This window comes from Capricornis sumatraensis, chromosome 8 (genome assembly GCF_032405125.1).
Source record: "Capricornis sumatraensis isolate serow.1 chromosome 8, serow.2, whole genome shotgun sequence".
NCBI lineage: Eukaryota > Metazoa > Chordata > Mammalia > Artiodactyla > Bovidae > Capricornis > Capricornis sumatraensis.
The window spans coordinates 106,837,097-106,855,079 of record NC_091076.1 but is presented as its reverse complement, the minus strand read 5'-3'; positions in this window follow the sequence as shown (position 1 = coordinate 106,855,079).

Here is a 17,983-nt window from a genome sequence, read left to right as displayed (position 1 = left end):
AGTCAAAGGCAACACCATATGTGAAGCCCAAAGATGTGAAATGGCCAAGGATGTCCAGGGAAGTGCAGTTGGTTGGGTCTGGCTGGACAGAGGTTTGTAGGGGGAGAGTAGCCGGGGATAAAGCTGAATCAATGGGCTGGTCCCATTCCTGGGAAAATCATTCAAGGAATGTGGGCTTTCAGTGAAGGTAACTGGGAGCCACTGACAGTGTAGCAGGGGAGCAGCGTAATCACCAGCACGTTCTAGGATAAGCACTCAGGCTGCAGAAAGGGAAGTGGACTTGGGAGACTTGCAGCAGCAACACAAGCTAAAGGACCATCGGAAAGCTCTGAGAGCCCGAGTGGCTGCAGGATGGAGGCATAGAGGGCAGAAAGCCCCACTGGGTGAGTATGGACAGGACTTGGTGACTGGTGGGATGTGGAAGAATCTATGAGTCCTGCATTCCTGGTGTGGGTGATGGGCGATGGACACCACTAACCAGGTCGGACATAAGAAGGAAGAAGTGTGACAGTGAGGTGATGAATTTACCTTCTGACATCTCAACTGTGGAGTGGCAGGGGGACCTTCAGGTACGGGTGGCAAAGTGGTGGTTGGACACGCAGGGCAGGAGCTGGAGGCGTGTGGGTCATCCGTGTACATGTGACCCTCTGTTTTTTTTTTTTTTTTCAACTGGACTGCACAACTTTCCAGATCTTAGTTCCCCAGCCAGGGATCAAACCCCAGTGGAAGCGCCAAGTCCTAACCACTGGACCACCAGGGAACTTCCTTCTCTCTGGTCTTTTAAATTGTGGGCCTGTTGCCTTTTCTCAGGGGCCCCAGGAACTTGGTCACATCTAGAGGAGGGCAGGCGAGCCACGTGGGGAGGAGAGACCCTCCTCTGGGATGAGAGAGGGTGAGTGGGAATCCCTAGGGAGGAGCCCCCTCCTTGGAAGATGCAGGTCTTTAGGACCAAGGAGCATCCCTCAGGTAAGACAGAAAGCTCTTCATCAAGTTGTTCTTGGCCCGGCCCCCTTGGTTGAGCAACTGCTCACACATGGAGCTTACTGCTAACAAGAAGCAAATGGTCTCCCTAAGAGACTTCTGGGTGAGAAACCCAGAGCCTTTCTCTGCCATGATGGCTTTAGGAAGCGCAGGCTCAGGAATGGAGGGAGAAGGAAAGAGACGAAGACTGGGAGATGGGGAGGGGGAGCAGTAATCAGCTGCGAGCACTCGGGGGGGCTGGGAAAACGGGATGAGGGAGACAGAGAGGTATCAAGCCCTAGGGGATCACCAACAGGCTGGAGCAACTGATGAACAATTCAGACTTTGACCTGAGTCGTTCAGAAGCAGCCCCACCATCTCTTTCGGTGTCCTGGCAAGTGCGAGTGTCCAGGCGGCTCCCACCTGGACGTCCATCTTTGTCAGACGCCCACACACTCCCATACAGTGTCCTCCGAGATGGTGGGCTGCACGGCCCCCACCTGCCAGCCCATCTTTGCCATCCCTGAGCCAGAGACCTGCTGACCGGTAACCCTGGGCGGGCAGAGTCCTCCCGCTTCTGCGGTGGAGAGTAGAAACGGAATCAGTCTCTTTCTTTGGACTTGCTACCTGACAGTGCTGGGAAATTGCAAAGCTATTTATTCCCCTCTCCAGCCAGTGGCGTGCAAAAGCCTACTTGAAGGGACACCGCCAAAGTCAAGAGGCCTCCTTTGTGACCCAGGCCACGAGGCTCAAGGACCAGACAGTGCTTCAGACAGCAGCTGTGTCCAAGTGCCAGTCTGCGATCACCAACGCAGAGCAGGCGGCGACTTCTCAGATGAGACCGAAAGGGACGGTCGGTCACATGGACCCTTCCCGAGCGAGGGTGGCGATGGGGGCACCTCTGCGGGGGAGGAAAGGGGAGACAGAAGCAAAGCATGTTTGAGATGAGAAGGAAAAGACCAATTTGCCCTGCGCGGCAGCATCTCCCTCTCCATTGCAGAGACCGTGGACCAATTATTCCATCAAGTTCGATATTAGAGAAGCCAGCTTCATTAGAGCTTCAAGACGCATGAAACGTTAATCATGGAACCTTGATATTCTGCAGGAGAGACTTACTGTGGAAAGGAAGGGGGAAAAAAAAATCACACTTTCATTTTCCTTTGAGGTTAATAGAAGGCTAATTTGAAAGCACTCGGTTAATGAGAAAGCTAAAAATACCTCTTGTAGGAGCACATGCCTCAGTCCTGGCCTCGGCAGCCCCAGCCTCTCCGGAGCAGGAAGCCGGCTTCGGGAGGGAGCAGCAGCCCGGCCCACGAAAGACCAGCAGCCACCGCGTCTGCGTCCCCGGATGCGGCCGGTGGTCCCTCCCGGGCGGCCATGTTGCTCGGGAGGGAAGCCGGTGGACCGAGGGAGTGGGGAGAGGGGCCTCCCTCCGGGGGCTCCTTGGACCACATGGCAGGGGCTCCCCAAGCGGGAATGGCATTTCCTGGCCCCTCGCCTTCTCTGACCCGGCCCCGCTTGACCCCGGGGCTGGCACCAGGAGGGTGTCCACTGCAAACGAACTTTACCTCCTGGTGAAGAACGGTAACCCTTGGGGTGGTCAGAGTAGCTCCCTGAGGGACTGAAGCCACAGGGCAAGAAAATAATGGTTTGTGGAAAATGAAGAGAGGTCTGATTCAGCCTCGAGGATTCGTGTGTGTGTGTGTGTGTGTGTGTGTGTGTGTGACCTCGGCCTGGGCCTCCGTGCTCATGGCATGCGGTGATTCCCCTTGCTCTGCAGCCCTGGCTTTCCGGGGAAGTGAAAATGGAGCAGGAGAAGAAGGAAGGGACCTGTGCCCCACCCCACCCAGACAGACAGACAGACACACACACGTTTCCTCCTCCCAGGGCCTGGTCTGCTCCCCCCTCAGGTGGTCTCACCAGCACTCCCCCCACCATGGCCCCGCCCGCGGTATAGCTCCCATTGGTTGAAAGATGCTCCCATTAAACATGCCGGACTCCTTACTCCCTCCCTTACCCCGCTCCCCCACCCCCAACCTGGACCCACCGGAGGGAAAGATAGGAGTGTAGCCACAAGCGGGTAGCTGGTAGAAATGAGGACCCACACACACACTCTGAATTCCTCTCCCCTGTAATTCCAGGGTCAGGAGACCAAGACCCATTCATTGATTCACACAACCAGCCTTTATAAAAGGCCTGCAGCATGCCTGACCAAGGACATCATCGCCAACGAGAAAAGCACAGATGCTCGTACAGGCAGATAGAAATTAAACAAATAAATACATTTAACCCAGTATTGAGGAGTCTGGACATATTTGAGTACACATATGAAATGATTTTATGTGGCCCCATAATTCCCCCTAACTGCATTCTGCCAAATCGCCCTTTTTCTGCTCCCTTAAAGACATTTGGCCAAATTATATACATTTGCAGCCCAGTTGTTACAGCCCTCTGTTTCAGTATTGGTCTTCCCAGGTGGTGCTAGTGGTAAAGAACCTGCCTGCCAATGCAGGAGGTTTGATAAGAGGTTTGATCTTATAAGAGATGCAGGTTGGATCCCTGTGTCAGAAACACTCCCTGGAGGAGGGCACGACAACCCACTCCAGTATTCTTGCCTGGAGAATCCCGTGGACAGAGGAGCCTGGTGGGCTACAGTCCATAGGGTCACACAGAGTCAGACACGACTGAAGCAACTTAGCATGCATGCATTTTCACTATTTATTCCGATTTATTTAGAACTTCAGTCTTGGCAAAATTCAGAGCTCTGTTCCTCCAGACTTGTCTATGGCTGAATGGATTGGGGTGGGGTCTGTGGGTCACCCCCACCCTCTGATTCCCTGCCTGAGGGCGACGTCTTGCTACCGGCCTCTCTGTCTAAGTCTGACCAGCCAGCCCTGGCCGCTCGCTTAAGGTGGTGGGGGGACGTGGACCTGCAGGGACTTCCCCCCAACAGCATCATTACTTGGTCAGGGAGGCTCCGATCCAGCTTATTTCTCTTTCTCCATCTCCCCTTCCCCTCCTACATCTCTTCCAGATGGAAACCTTCCTGTGGGGAGTCCCTGAGGAATGGCTGAAGCCCAGATCTCTTCTTGGGGTTCACTCCATCCAAGACAGGGGCACACAACCTCGTCCATCAATGGTGGGAGATCAGACAGGTCACAGTTGCCCCTCCCAGGACCTGGGGCTGCCTCCAGCCACCCTGTCTCCACCCTGCTCAGAAGCAACGGCAGCCAGAAAACCTGTTGGCCACGTTAAACGGCCAACTGGGAGCTACCTTGATGGGGGGAGAGAAAGTTCCCCCGCCCTCCTCCAACAGGAAGGGAGAGACCAGGCTTCCTTCACACACTGCAGTTGAGTCAGGCCAGCTTCCTCTCTCTGTCTTGGCCAATGGGATGGAGGAGGGGTGCAGTGATCTTCACAGTAACGGGCCAATGTTTATGAAATGGCAACTGCTTTCCAGGCAGAATCTGTGATGCAGGTCCTATTGCAACCTTCATCTTAGAGGTGAGGAGACTGAGGAACCAGAGGGGTGACGCAGTGTCTGAGGTCACGCAGGACGTGCTGGAGACCCTCTCAGGCTGGTCCTGCAGCCACGCCCCAGGCGCTGCTGCAGGGGTGCTGAGGGTCTTGGCCATCCTTCCAGGATGGGTTTGTCCTAAAAGCAGCGCCATCACTGAGGCTTTTAAGCAGAGTCAGGACAGACCCTGAAGCCAGGTTCTGGAGAAGTGGGTCAGCCAAGGTATAGGCTACTCACACGCTAAGGGGCCACCTTGAGCCGACCTGTTTTCCTACAGCCTGCCCAACCTCATTTCTTTGGGGGTCTTGGGAACGCTCATGAAGTGATTTGAAAGGGCTGTACAGCCCCCTTGGACCCTGCAAAGGGAAGAGCAGCAGGGTCTTCCTGCCTTGCCCTGGCCCTCGGATGCACACAGCTCCCTGGAGAATACATTATGCCTCTGAACATAGCACAGTGACATGCAACTGATGTTCTGTGGACGGTTAGACAGCAGCACGGCTGAGGACTAGGAAACACCAGACAGATGGATGCCATCCTCTCCTCATCACCTCTCCTGCACAACACTGCATGCCCTGCCTCCCAGGAAGTGGGGAGGGGGCCTGGTCACTGGTTCTAGGGCAGCCTGGAGGGAGAAGCCAGCCCCCTCCTGGAGCACAGAACCCAGGGATCACCCTGGTGCTCAGATGGAGACCGTGGGGCCAGTGAGCCCAGACTGCAGGCTCCTGTAGCCGACACACCCAGCTTCAGTTCTGATTCTGCTCCCACTCCTAACAGCTCCTGACTGCTTTCAGATGTCACGCTATTTCACCTCCTGAGCAACCCCACGGGGAAGGTGTTGTCCCACTATATGATTGAAGAACCAGAGGCCTACGCTACTGTTCCCACACCAGAACTGGAATTCAGACTGCTCTGATGAATTCCAGAGCTCTCAACCCCTCTGCCAGCCTGGAAGGCAAATCACCAAAGCCCTCCAGACCCCCATTTCCTTGGTAAAAAGGTGGAATCAGTCCCCACTTCCCTGAGCTTTGAGAAGGTTCTGTGTTGACGGAGAGTCTGACACAGTGCTTGAACATGGTTGTATTCATGTGGGTTTTCTAGAGAAACAGAACCGACAGGATGTGTATATAAATAGAGAGAGAGAGATGTATTTTAAGGAATCAGCTTATGTGATTGTGGAGGCTCATAGGGGAAAGCTGGAAGACTGGAGACCAGGGGAAGGCGTGCAGTCTGAGCCCAGTGGCTGTCTGTTGGTGGCCTCCCCTCTGGCTCTGGGGAGGTCAATCTTTGTTCTAATCAAGCCTTCAACTGATCGTGTGAGGCCCACCCACCACCCACCTTAGGGAGAGCAATCTGCTTTGCTCCAAGTGCACTGATTTCAGTGTTCATCTCATCCAAAAACACCTTCACAGAAACGTCACAGAATAATGTGTGATGAAATTTCTGGGCACTGTGACCCAGCCAAGTTAACACACAAAATCAACCATCACAATGGTGAACATCCCTGCTATGGTAGCCATTCTGGGTAGGGGCACTGCCCCCTGCCAGCAACACCCGTGGGTCTTCATCGTGGGATGTGCTGCCCATGACGGCCATTTGTATGTGCATCGTGGGTCCATGGGAAGGTGTGCGTGTGAAGGGGGAGGGCTCATGAGTGAACACATAGGCATGTACACAGTTCTCAAGGTGTATGACACCCCCCCAAGGTGGGGAGCCAAGCTGTGTGCAGACTCTGGAACAAGAGGGGCCACTTCACTGACCCATCAGGTCCCAGGGAATGGGGGCAGTTGAAGGAGGTAGCTAGAATGTGGTACAAATCCTGACTTCTGGCCGTGACGCTAGGTAGAACACTGAGCCTCCCTGAGACTCGGGTCAGCCTCAGCAAAGCAGGAATAATGAACCCGGCCACACAGAGCTGCTGGGAGGATACAGTGCACTAATGAAAGCAGCTAACTGGGGCCAGCCCAGCTCCAGCGAACGTAAGAGCCCTCCCTCCCCAACCTCGCTGATGAGAAGAGCTCGTCCAAAGCAGAGCAGAAACTTAATTAGGATTGGAAAAATGTGAATTCCAAGGCTTATTAAATTCATGATATTTTTACTTACCATGTACCCAGAAATATATTTAGCAAAGCAATTTACACCATCACTGGCTGATGGATTGTGGTTTTCCAAGTTGAGTTTTAAGATGTAAATGGGCTCCAATCAGGGCTTGGCCATGAGAAGATGCTCCCCTCCCATCCTGTCCTGGCCCTTTGGGCTCCAGCCTCACCTGGGCAGCCTCCTGGGGTGGACAGATGGCCCTGAGCTCCTACCTCCCAGGGAGGCTCTGCAGGGAACGTCTCTGCCTGGCGGGAGAGGGAAGGGGTGGGGAGCAAAGAGGCAATATAATAACAGTGATAACAACCATTTATCAAGCACTTACCGTGTGCCAGACACTGTGAGCTTCACCGCGGGTAACTCACTCACCCCTCCCAGCAACCCCGGGAGATAAAGAGCACCCAGGCACCTCTTCTGAGCAGCTGTGTGACTTTGGGCATATGGTCTGACCCCTCTCTCTTTCTCTGCCTCAGTTTCCTCATCTGCAAAGTGAAGATAAGCGCTAAGCGCAATTCCTGGAAACTAGTCAACTCTCAACAGGAGACATCAGTGAGTCTATGAAGCAACAAATCTCTTGCTTGAGCTTGATCAAACAGCTGGCAAGCATAGAATCGGGGTTCAGCATCAGGTGCACAGACTCTGAAGTTCTTAACTGCAGGTGGGGATGGCCCCACCATATACTGGTACCCAGGCCAACCCTGTCTCATGTCATCTGCCTTTTATGTCTGAGTTTAAGGATGGAGGAGTCAGGGAGGAGTCAGTGAGGTTTGATAAAACACATCCAGGAAGCCCAGGCAAGAGTCACGTCTTGGTGACCTGCCGATGCTGAGGGAGATGGAGGCTCCCTCCCCAAGGTTCAGACTTCCCCAGGGCAGGTCAGCTGCCAGCATCCAGCCCGGCCTTTCCTCTTTGGTTTGTCTCCATCCTCCCTGAGGTATGCCCTTGCCCAAAACAAGGGCTTGCTGTGGCAGGATAAGCAGCTGGCCTTGGGATTTTATTTACTGAAATGATTTGCTTATGAACCAGCATGTTAATGCAAAACTGAATATCACTCCGGCTCCGATTAAATCATCACAGGTTCCAAATGAATTGAATTGACCGTACACAGAACCCTGGACCGAATAAGGCTGGTGAGCTCAGGTCCTCCTGCCCTGGCCAGCCACCCTTTCCCAGGAGAGCAGCTGGATGGAGATGTTACTGGGGACCAGGAGAACCCAGGGGGAGCAACAGCGCTTGCCTCTGGAGGAGGGACCCAGGCCCCAAAGGATACTGCCCAGCTCGCTCCTTCTGTTGCCACTGCCAGGCCTCCGGGATTGCATGGGGAAAACAGCCCCTCTCCCTCTCTGACTTCCTTCTGAGCTGATCCCTTACTTCACTTGTGCTTCCAAATGACACCTCTGCCATGAAGCCTCCCTGGATTTTCCCAAGTGGAGTTACTCCTTCCCATTACCCTCCCCATCTGTGGTTTTCTTAGAATTACACACTCATCCATTGCTCCTTGAGCCTGAAAACTGGAAGCTCCTTGAGAACAGAGACCTTTGTCTTGGATCGTCTCCAAGACCAATGCCAAGACCAAGACTAGTCCATAACTGGTCACACCAGCAAGGGCTGCTTTCTCAACTGTGGAACTGAGCCATTTCCTTCCTTTGACCTTGAGAGGTGTGCTATAATGGGTGCGGGCCACCCCCCTCTTTGTGGCTGGGTTTCTCCACTGTAGTGTACCACAGCGGGGAGTGGAGTGACCCTGGAGAGGCTTAGCAGTGGCCTGGCTGAGGGCTGACTTTAGCCCCAAGGCTGTGAGCTCTGGATGTGGATTCGTGAACTGTTCATCGGTTCATCAGATGTGCCAGAGATGAGCAGACACTGAGGGGCCTCTCTGGAGGTCACCCAAGAATGCACCGTCTTATTTCTGGGGGATCACAGGAGCCCCAAACAACTAGGCTTGCCTTTGCCCCCCCCCCCATCCCAGGGTCATTTGCCCCCGTGTGGTCTTTCCCCTCCAGAAATGACAAGCACCTCGCGTTTTCACCTCTGCAGGAATTAAATAATAATAATAGCATGATAATAGTGATACAAAATAAAGTACCTTTAATGTGGTTTTTATTTTCAGGTTATAAAAATAATACATACTGATTGTAGCAAATCTTCAACAAAGCAGAGAGGTGAAACAAAACTAAAAGCATCTAATCCACACTAGAAGTAAATACTATTATCATTTTGGTACATTTGTATTAAGACTTTTTCCAGGGCTTCCCTGTGGTCCAGTGGTTAAGACTGTGCTTCTATTATAGGAGGCACAGGTTTGATCCCTGTTGAGGGAACTAAGATCTCATATGCCACACAGTGTGGCCAAAATTTAAAAAAAAAAAAAAAAGACTTTTCCAGAGTGTGCGTGCACCTATGTCTGCATATTATCAAGCACATTTAGGATCACGCCATGTATACTTTTCATTAGCACAATACTGCAAACCTTTCCTCACGTGACTAAGGGTTTTCAGACCTTCCCCCAATGGCAGCCTCATCTTTCCTCCTTGCATTTTGGTCATTCACGGAGGCCAGCAGAGAAAGCCCAGCCCAGGAGGGAAGGGAAAACCCACCGCGCATTAACCGAGTCAGCCACTCATAAAGTTAAACATGTAAAAGGCAAAGAGATGCACAGTTAATCAAATAGTGGATTAGTCCGAAGGTTGAAGGAGATAGAGCAAGCGTTTCAATCTGATGCTTTAAATGTTTAACAAGCAAAGTCACCTTTCTTGTCCTACCTCAGTAATCCCACCTCTCTTGGGAATCTGACATCCTGAAATCTTAAACATCACGAACCCCATCCTGACTTGAACATTACCCCTCCGTGAAAATTCTTTTATTTTTACAGTGTAAATCAGCCAGTAATCAACAATTTCTGACCACCCAAAGCTCCCGGGCTGGTGCTCAAAGAAGTTTACTCTGGAAGTTTGGTGAAATATACAGCCCCACACCCCACCCCCACACACAACCTACTTGCAGGTTTTGGGGGAGTGCTGTGTGTGCAGGGCGGTGGAAGGGGTGGTCATGGTAGAAGGTGGAAGCTGAGACTCTAATCTCGAATGGAATAGCCCAAGGTCAAGCACTGGGGACTAGCATATAGCTTTGGTGACCCAGCCACAAATTCGAAATAAATGGGACAACTCTCCAACCATTTCTGTTTCCCTTTTCTTCAGCGGTTCTCAACCACAGATTCTCGGAAGGTCTGAGGCTGTTTCGGTTGTCACAACTGAGAAGGAAGGCATCCTGCGGGTAGAGGCCAGGGACGCCACAAAACACAGCACCACCACGCCGGAGGACCGCGATGCATGCGGCAATAGGGTCGATGTAGCCAAGCAGGGTTGGAAAAGGAAATGGCAGCCCACTCCAGTATCCTTGCCTGGAGAATCTCATGGACAGAGGAGCCAGGCAGGCTACAGTCCATGGGGTCGCAAAGAGTTGGACACGACTGAGTGCCTGAGCACACACGCATGCAACTGAGCAGAGAGCTTCCAGTGGCTCAGTGGGTGAAAAACCTGCCTGTCAATACAGGAGACGCAGGAGCCTTGGGTTTGATCCCTGGATAAGAAAGATCCCTTGGAGTAGAGAATGGCAAACCCACTCCAGTATTCTTGCCTGGAAAATTCCATGGCCAGAGGAGCCTGGTAGGCTACAGTCCATTGAGTTGCAAAAGAGTCGGACACGACTGAGTGCAGCTAAACAACAGCAGCAAATCGAGCAGGACCCCACTGGCCATTCCGGGACAGGCCTTCCCTCCCATGCCCTGCTTTAGGTCCTCTCTGAAGCACCTAGGTAACAGTATTTGAGGCACATTTCCTGTGCCTGTTTTGTAGAGGTGAAACCCCCCCCCCACCAAAGGGGAGATGTTGACTACTTGAGGACCATGAGCTCCAGGCCCCAGGCCTCCTGGAGCCTCAGGACTGGTGGACGGGACCCCCATGACACCCCCTGCTCCCTCACCAGCTGACCAGAGGATCGTGCACAAGCTAATCACACACCCTGCGACCCCCCCTGCCCCAGTGACCCCCACCCTCATCACCTGCCACTTAAAAATGCTTTTCCAAACCTTTTAGGGGAGCTCACCACCTCGTCTCCTTGCATGGCCCTGCGATAAACCTGTCTCTGCTCCAAATACGGACGTTTCAGCTTGTTTGGCCTCACTCTGTGGCGGACACACGAACTTGCGTTCACACTGAGACCGAGGCACCTGCTTGTCCCTGTGATGTACACTCAGAAGCTTCCAGGTTCACAGATGCACGTTCTCATGAACCCCAAAGGCAAGCTGGGTGGCTGAGACTTAGTCCCTGGAGATCAGAAGAGTAAATGGATAGCGGCCTTCTTGGGCAGAGCGAGGCAATGCTACCCTGTCTTTGAAAGCATAGGACAAGCTCTGGGGAGCAGGTAGCCCCTAGACAATTTTGACGGCTGGAGAGAGGAGGAGACAGGAGTGACAGGGTCTTGAAGGGAATGTTCTTTGAGCATCAAAGAGATGTGTTCTTCTCGGGGCTCTTTCTACCACCCCAACTCTTGAGATAACCAAATGGCCACTTGCTGTTCTATATACCTGTTGAAGTGTTGCAGGAAGGGAGACCCCTTCCAGGGTCCGAGAGTGGGCTCTTGTCTAACACTCAGAAATGAAATTTCCAAGGAGACGCATGAGCTGACGAAGCAAGAGACTTTTTGGGGAGGAGTGCTGGGCGGAGAGCAGCAGGGTAAGGGAACCCAGGAGAACTGCTCTGCCACATGGCTTGCAGTCTCGGGTTTTATGGTGATGGAACTCGTTTCTGGGTTTTCTCTGGCCAATCATTCTGACATAGGGTCCTTCCTGGTGGCGCACCCACTGCTCAGCCAAGACAGATTCCAGCAAGAAGGGTTCCGGGAGGTGGAAGGACACGTGGTGTCTCCTTTCCCAAATTCTTCCTGTCAGTGGTGGCTTATTAGTTCCACGTTCCTTACCAGGACCTCCTGCCATTAAATAACTCACGTAAATGGTTACTGTGGTACCTGGCCATGCTGGCCGGTTTTGGTCAGTATGTTTTCCCTAACAGAAGGATTGCTAAGTCGACTTACTGGTATTTGGAGAGGCTGTCCCGTTAGGTCACAGGTTTTACGGCCACACCTCTGCACAGAGGGCAAAGATCAAGGGTCCAAGGAGGCAGCATATCCTCTACTGGAAATTGGAACATAGAAATGAGCCTCTGGCCTTTATCTCCCGGCTCACCTCCAGGAGGGCTGTTGTCTAGGCAACGGCTCCTGGTGGTCGACATCAAGGTGATATCACTCTCCATCTCATCCTGGGAGCTTCAGAGAACAAGCCAGGGCTTGAAGGCCAGGTCACCAAGTTCCACCACCTCATTTTTCTTCCTTTTTGGTATTCTTGACAATAAGCACCACTTGAATAAATCCTGACTGCCAAGTATTCGTGCATGGCCTGGGGGGCTAGAAGGGGTCAGCCAGCCTGGAGACTTTCACAAAAGGCCCAACCCAAGGTGGACCTCAGGGCTGAAGAGAGAGAAGTCTGCTCTCATCCCACACGAGACACTTCTATTGTCAGCACATGAGGATCGGGGTTTCCTGATTGCACTGGGGGAAAAGGCCATCCCTTCCCTACTATCTGAAGCCTTTCCCCAGTTGGGCTGATTCAGTTTCTAACTATGAACAGAAGCCCATGAGACCAGAATATGGTAACGGAGGTAGAGCTCAAGAGAGACTCCAGGACAGGATAACTGAGTGTCAAGACAAAGAGGTTCAGTTCAATCCAGTCACTCAGTCATGTCTGACTCTTTGCGACCCCGTGGACTGCAGTATACCTGGCCTCCCTGTCCATCAGCAACTCCTGGAGCTTGCTCAAACTCATGTCCATTGAGTGGGTGATGCCATCCAGCCATCTCATCCTCTGTCGTCCCCTTCTCCTCCTGCCTTCAATCATTCCCAGCATCAGGGTCTTTTCAAATGAGTCAGTTCTTCACATCAGGTGGCCAAAGTATTGGAGTTTCAGCTTCAGCATCAGTCCTTCCAATGAATATTCAGGACTGATTTCCTTTAGGATGGACTGGTTGGATCTCCTTGCAGTCCAAAGGACTCTCAAGAGTCTTCTCCAACACCACAGTTCAAAAGCATCAATTCTTCAGTGCTCAGCTTTCTTTATAGCCCAGCTCGCACATCCATACATGACTCCTGGAAAAACCAAAGAGATTAGAGATGGGTTTAGGAAGAAACAGCATGTCTGAACATCAACCTGCTGACCCTCCTTAGTGATAGAAGGACCATCACTTTCACAGCAGAGATGCTGGGAGGAGAGCGACATCAGGGAAATACGGTCACTTTGAATACCTGTATCACCCTCCCTCTTTCTTCAAGCTCTCTGGAACCTCTGGGAAGCTCCTAGAAAAGGCCTGGATTTGGTGCAAACGTAACAGCAGCGACTCAATCATATATAAGCATTTTATATAGCCAGTATGTCTACACAGCCTCACTGTACACAAAGCACTGTTCCCCTCAGCGAGCATATGGGCTGGCATGCAGTAGGTGCTTAACCAGTAAGGTGGTTTCGAGAATCATGGATGTGGGGTGGGGGGGCCCACTGAGGTGGGCGCCCAGTTGGCCCTGTCTCCACCCACTGATGGGCTGTCCTTGTACTGGATCGCGTGTGTTAAAGCTCCCTGAGAGCAGGGCCCTCGTCTGCGTTACCCGCATTTCCCTAGTGTTTCGTGCAGCATCTGCCCCCGCCGGGTGGCGAATGAACACCTGTTGGCAGATATTTAAAACCACATGCCTGCTGTGATGAGGATCATATCTTCAAAACCAAAAATGACAACAACCTGCCCAGTGAGGACGCACACTCCCAAGAGGAGACCAATGGGATGCTTTCAATAAGGTCAGGCCTGGGAGATTGGGGTCTTTGGGCCACAGGAGCAGCACAGACCCACTCAGCTGCCTGACTTTCCCATGACTTTCTGGCAGCGCTATTTTTCAGGGGGGAGAATGAGAAGACCCAGAGAGAAATTCAGCATCTTTGAAATGAACTTACTTAAACAGACCCACAGACCTAGACTATGGTTGCCAGGGGGGAAGAAGGTGGTGGGTGGGGGAGATAGTTAGGGATTTGGAGATGGACATGGACACACGGCTCTATTTAAAATGGATAACCAACAAGGTCCTGCTGTATGGCACAGGCTGTTCTGCTCCATGTTACACGGCAGGCTGGATGGGAGGGGAGTTTGGGGAAGAATGGATACATGGATATGTATTGACCGAGTCCCTTTGCTGTCCACTGGCAACTATCACAACATTGTTAGCAGACGATTCTCCAATAAAGAACAAAAAGTTAAAAGGGTGAAAAAGAAAGAAAGAAAGAAAGAAGTTCAGTGACTTTGCGTCGAGTCACAAAAAAATATCGTATTTCAAGAATTACTAACTCCCTGCTTCACCCTTTAATATGACTCTTTCTTCAGTTAAAAAAAAAAAAGTAAGATAAGAGAAAATCTACTCAAAAGTCAAGAAAATTTCCCATAATCTTCAGATTGCCAGGGGACACATTGGAAGCTGGGAGCAGGGTCAGAGGGACCCTCTAGGCTGTAGAGCAATTGTTTTCTGCAAAGGGCCAGGTAGTATTTTCAGCCCCGCATATCCTACCATCTCTGTCACAAGAATTCACCTCTGCCCCAGTATGGTGAAACAGCCCTCAACACCATATAAATGAATGAGCAGGGCTGTGTTACTAATAGAACTTTATTTATAGACACAAATTTGAATTTGGCATCATTTTCACATGTCACAAAAATATTATTCTCCGACTTCTTTCAACTGTTTGAAAATGTAAGTATAACTCTGAGCCAGAAGACTGTAAAAAAACAAGTGACTAGCTGGATTTGACCAGCTGACCCCTGAGTGTCCTACCAGGCCCTCGGATTCTTTCATTTCATACCCTCACCTCACTCTTTGGAAATGAAGCGTTAGGCCATTGGAAAGTGTTTCTTTCCCTGCAGGCTCATGCATGTATCCATGCTGTCACTCGGTCATGTCCAACTCTTTGCGACCCCGTGGACCGTAGCCCACCAAGCTCTAGAGATTCATGTTGTCGTTCAGTCGCTAAGTTGTGTCTGACTCTTTGCGACTGCGTGAGCTGCAGCACGTCAGGCTTCCCTGCCCTTCACCATCTCCCAGAGCTTGCTCAAACTCACGTCCATTGAGCCAGTAATGCCATCCTCTTATCCTCTGTTGCCCCCGTCTCCTCTTGCCCTCAATCTTTCCCACCATCAGGGTATTTTCCAATAAGTTGGCTCTTTATATCAGGTAACCAAAGTATTGGAGCTTCAGTTTCAGCATCAGTCCTTCCAATGAATATTCAAGGTTGATCTTCTTTAAGATTGACTGGTTTGACCTCCTGGCTAAGGGGACTCTCAAGAGTCTTCTCCAGCACCACAATTTGAAAGCATCAATTCTTCAGCTCTCCAGCCTTCATTATGGTCCAACTCTCACATCCATACATGACTACTGGAAAAACCATAGCTTTGACTATATGGACCTTTGTCATGAAGTGATATATCTGCTTTTTAATACACTGCCTAGGTTTGTCATAGCTTTTCTTCCAAGAAGCAAGAGTCTTTTAATTTCGTGGCTGCAACTACCATCCGTAGTGGTTTTGGAGCCCCCCAAAATAAAATCTGTCACTGTTTCCACTTTTTCCCCATCTATTTGCCATAATTGTGATGGGACCGGATGCCATGATCTTAGTTTGGGGAATGTTGAGGTGCTAAAGTAGTGCCCTCTCTATGTAGCGTCTCTTAGCCTCACCTAAGAACTTGGAGACTGGCTTGTTCTGCCACTCAAAGGGGTGGACAGCCAGCAATCAAGCTGGAAATATGTCTTCTAATCTAGGGTCCCAAACCTCCAGGGTCTAGTGCCTGCTGATCTGAGGTGGAGCTGATGTTCTAATAATAAAGTTCGTAGTAAACGTAGGGTACTTGATTCATCCCCAAACCATTTCCCACTCCCAGTCTGTGAAAAACTGTCTTTCACAAAACCGGTCCCTGGGCCAAAAAGGACAGAGTAATCCACCTAACTCCTGACCCCAGGCACCAGTGTATGGCTCCCCCAGCTTGGGTCTAACTTGTAAGAAAGTATGTGGATGCCTCAGCCACACTGTGGCTCTCTCTTCTGAGAGTCCGGAAACCCTCTAGACACAGCTTTAGAACTTTCCAGGGCACTATGTGGGATCTGGCCCTGGTAAATTTAACTCAGGGGAGCACTGAAGGTCTACCCTTTCTATCGTGACAGAAATAAACGAGGAGCTGGCACCCCCAGAATAAAACAAAAGAAGTCCCAATTTCTATGGAGGAATAAAAAAGAGCCATTGGGACCTAAGGCTTGTAAAAAGTAATAAATATCTGAACAACATGCGCGGGTAGTCTGGAGAACACTGCTCTCTGCTCCCCTGACTGTTCGAATATGCTGCTTCCAGAAGCCAGAGGCATCATCAGAGGCCTCGGGGCTTGGGGAAGATTTGGTTGGACCTAAAAGAAGCTAGACCGCGGGGGAGACAACTTAAGCAAAACGTGAAAACACACAGACATGAATTCTCAAACAGCCGCTTTCATTCATTCATGTGATATTTTTTTCCTCCTTATCATGTTGCCAGAGCTAAGCGAGGTGCTGAGAAAGTCAACTTGAATGAGACCAAGTGCCTGCCTGTGAGGAGCCCGGGGGTGGGCCAGGCTGGCGGGTACCGGTTGAAAAGGGATCTTAGGAGCAGAAAGAGTTGGCAGGCTTCAGGACAGGCGTGCTCAAGGGGTGCAGCCCACAGAGCCACTGCCCCCTTGCGGACACCTGGGGATGTGCAAACTTCCGGGGTCTGGAGTGTCTGGCAGACAGGGGGTGAGAGTGAGTGCTGATGCTCCGTGAGACCTGGGGGGCTGTCCCACCTCTGCAACAAACCCGTCCCCAGGAAAGGCACAGCCCTGAGCCACTGAGATCAAGGACACCGTTAAACTTCACCTGCCTGATCCTCTGTCTCTCTTCCTGCTCAGAAACTCTCCACCCTGCCCTGCTCTGCGAAGGGAGCTGCCCAAGGGAGGTACCAGCAGGGAGTCTGGGGAACCAGGTAGGGAGATCAAAGGCAGAGCCAATCAAAGGCATAGCCTCTCTGCTCCCACGTGCTCCCTGCCACCGGGTCAGCACCCTGTCTCTGGCCTTGATGGTTTCATTTTTCTGGAAAGGAAAAGAACAAACACAGTAGATAATTGTAGTGGAACGGCCGATAAGTAACGTTTGGTCTCCTCTTTACAACCATTCCCTAGGGCCCCATTATGGTAATTTTTCTTCTATAACTGGCAAATTGTATAACGAGTCAGATGATAAACCAGCAAGCAAGGCAGAAATTTGCATTTTAATACAAGTGCCTTAGCACTCCCCCAGTCCCCATCTCGGGGAGGTCAGGGCCTCGCTGATCCTGGGTCCTCCCAGTGCCCTGCCCTCCTGGATCCCTTCTCAAATTCTGAGTGAATGAGTCTGGAGCGCTCAATACATGTAATTTCTCTGCTTTCTCCAGATATTATGTGGCAGAGAGATGAAGACTCAGGGCCCTTGAGGCAGCCAGTCTGGCCCTCCCCCAGTTCCACGCAAGGAATAAGTGTCCTTGGGCACAATCCTGCAGCATGCCTCAGTTTTCCTTTCTGAAAAATGGGGATAGTTATACCACTTACCAGGTGACACTAGTGGTAAAGAACCCGCCAGTGCAGGAGATCAAAGAGATGTGGGTTCAATCCCTGGGTCAGGAAGATCCGCTGGAGGAGAGCATGGCAACCCACTCCAGTATTCTTGCCTGGAGAACCCCATTGACAGAGGAGCCTGGTGGGCTGACGTCCACAGAGTTGCAGAGTCAGACACGACTGAAGCAACTTAGCACAGGCGCTCATCCCACTTACACTATAGGGTTTTTTAAATGTGTGCCTGACACAGAGCAAATGCTGGATAAGTATTATTCATGGTATTGTGTTGGTGATGATGGTGATGAGCTCTGGGAAGCCCCAAAGGTGCTGAGGATAGTGATTCCTAGTTGAGATTGTAGTTATCCCATCAGTTTCTGTGACCTTTGCCCTCACCTCTGCTCTTCTGCATCACCTTCAACACCGCAGCCTCCGACCACAGTTCTGCCTTTATAATCAGGGTTCAAGAGTCCTCGAAAGGATCTGAAGTGAAACTGGCCATAGGTTATAGAAGACCTCTTTCTTTTTCTCTCTCTTGCACACAAACACACACACAGCATCACCATTACCAAGGCTTCTGCTATGCCATATGGCCACACCCTGGGTAAGCCTAGTTTGGGGAATTCTAGAACCGTTCACCCCTGCAAAAAGGTGACTTAATCTCTGGACCTCTGAGTCCCAGGTT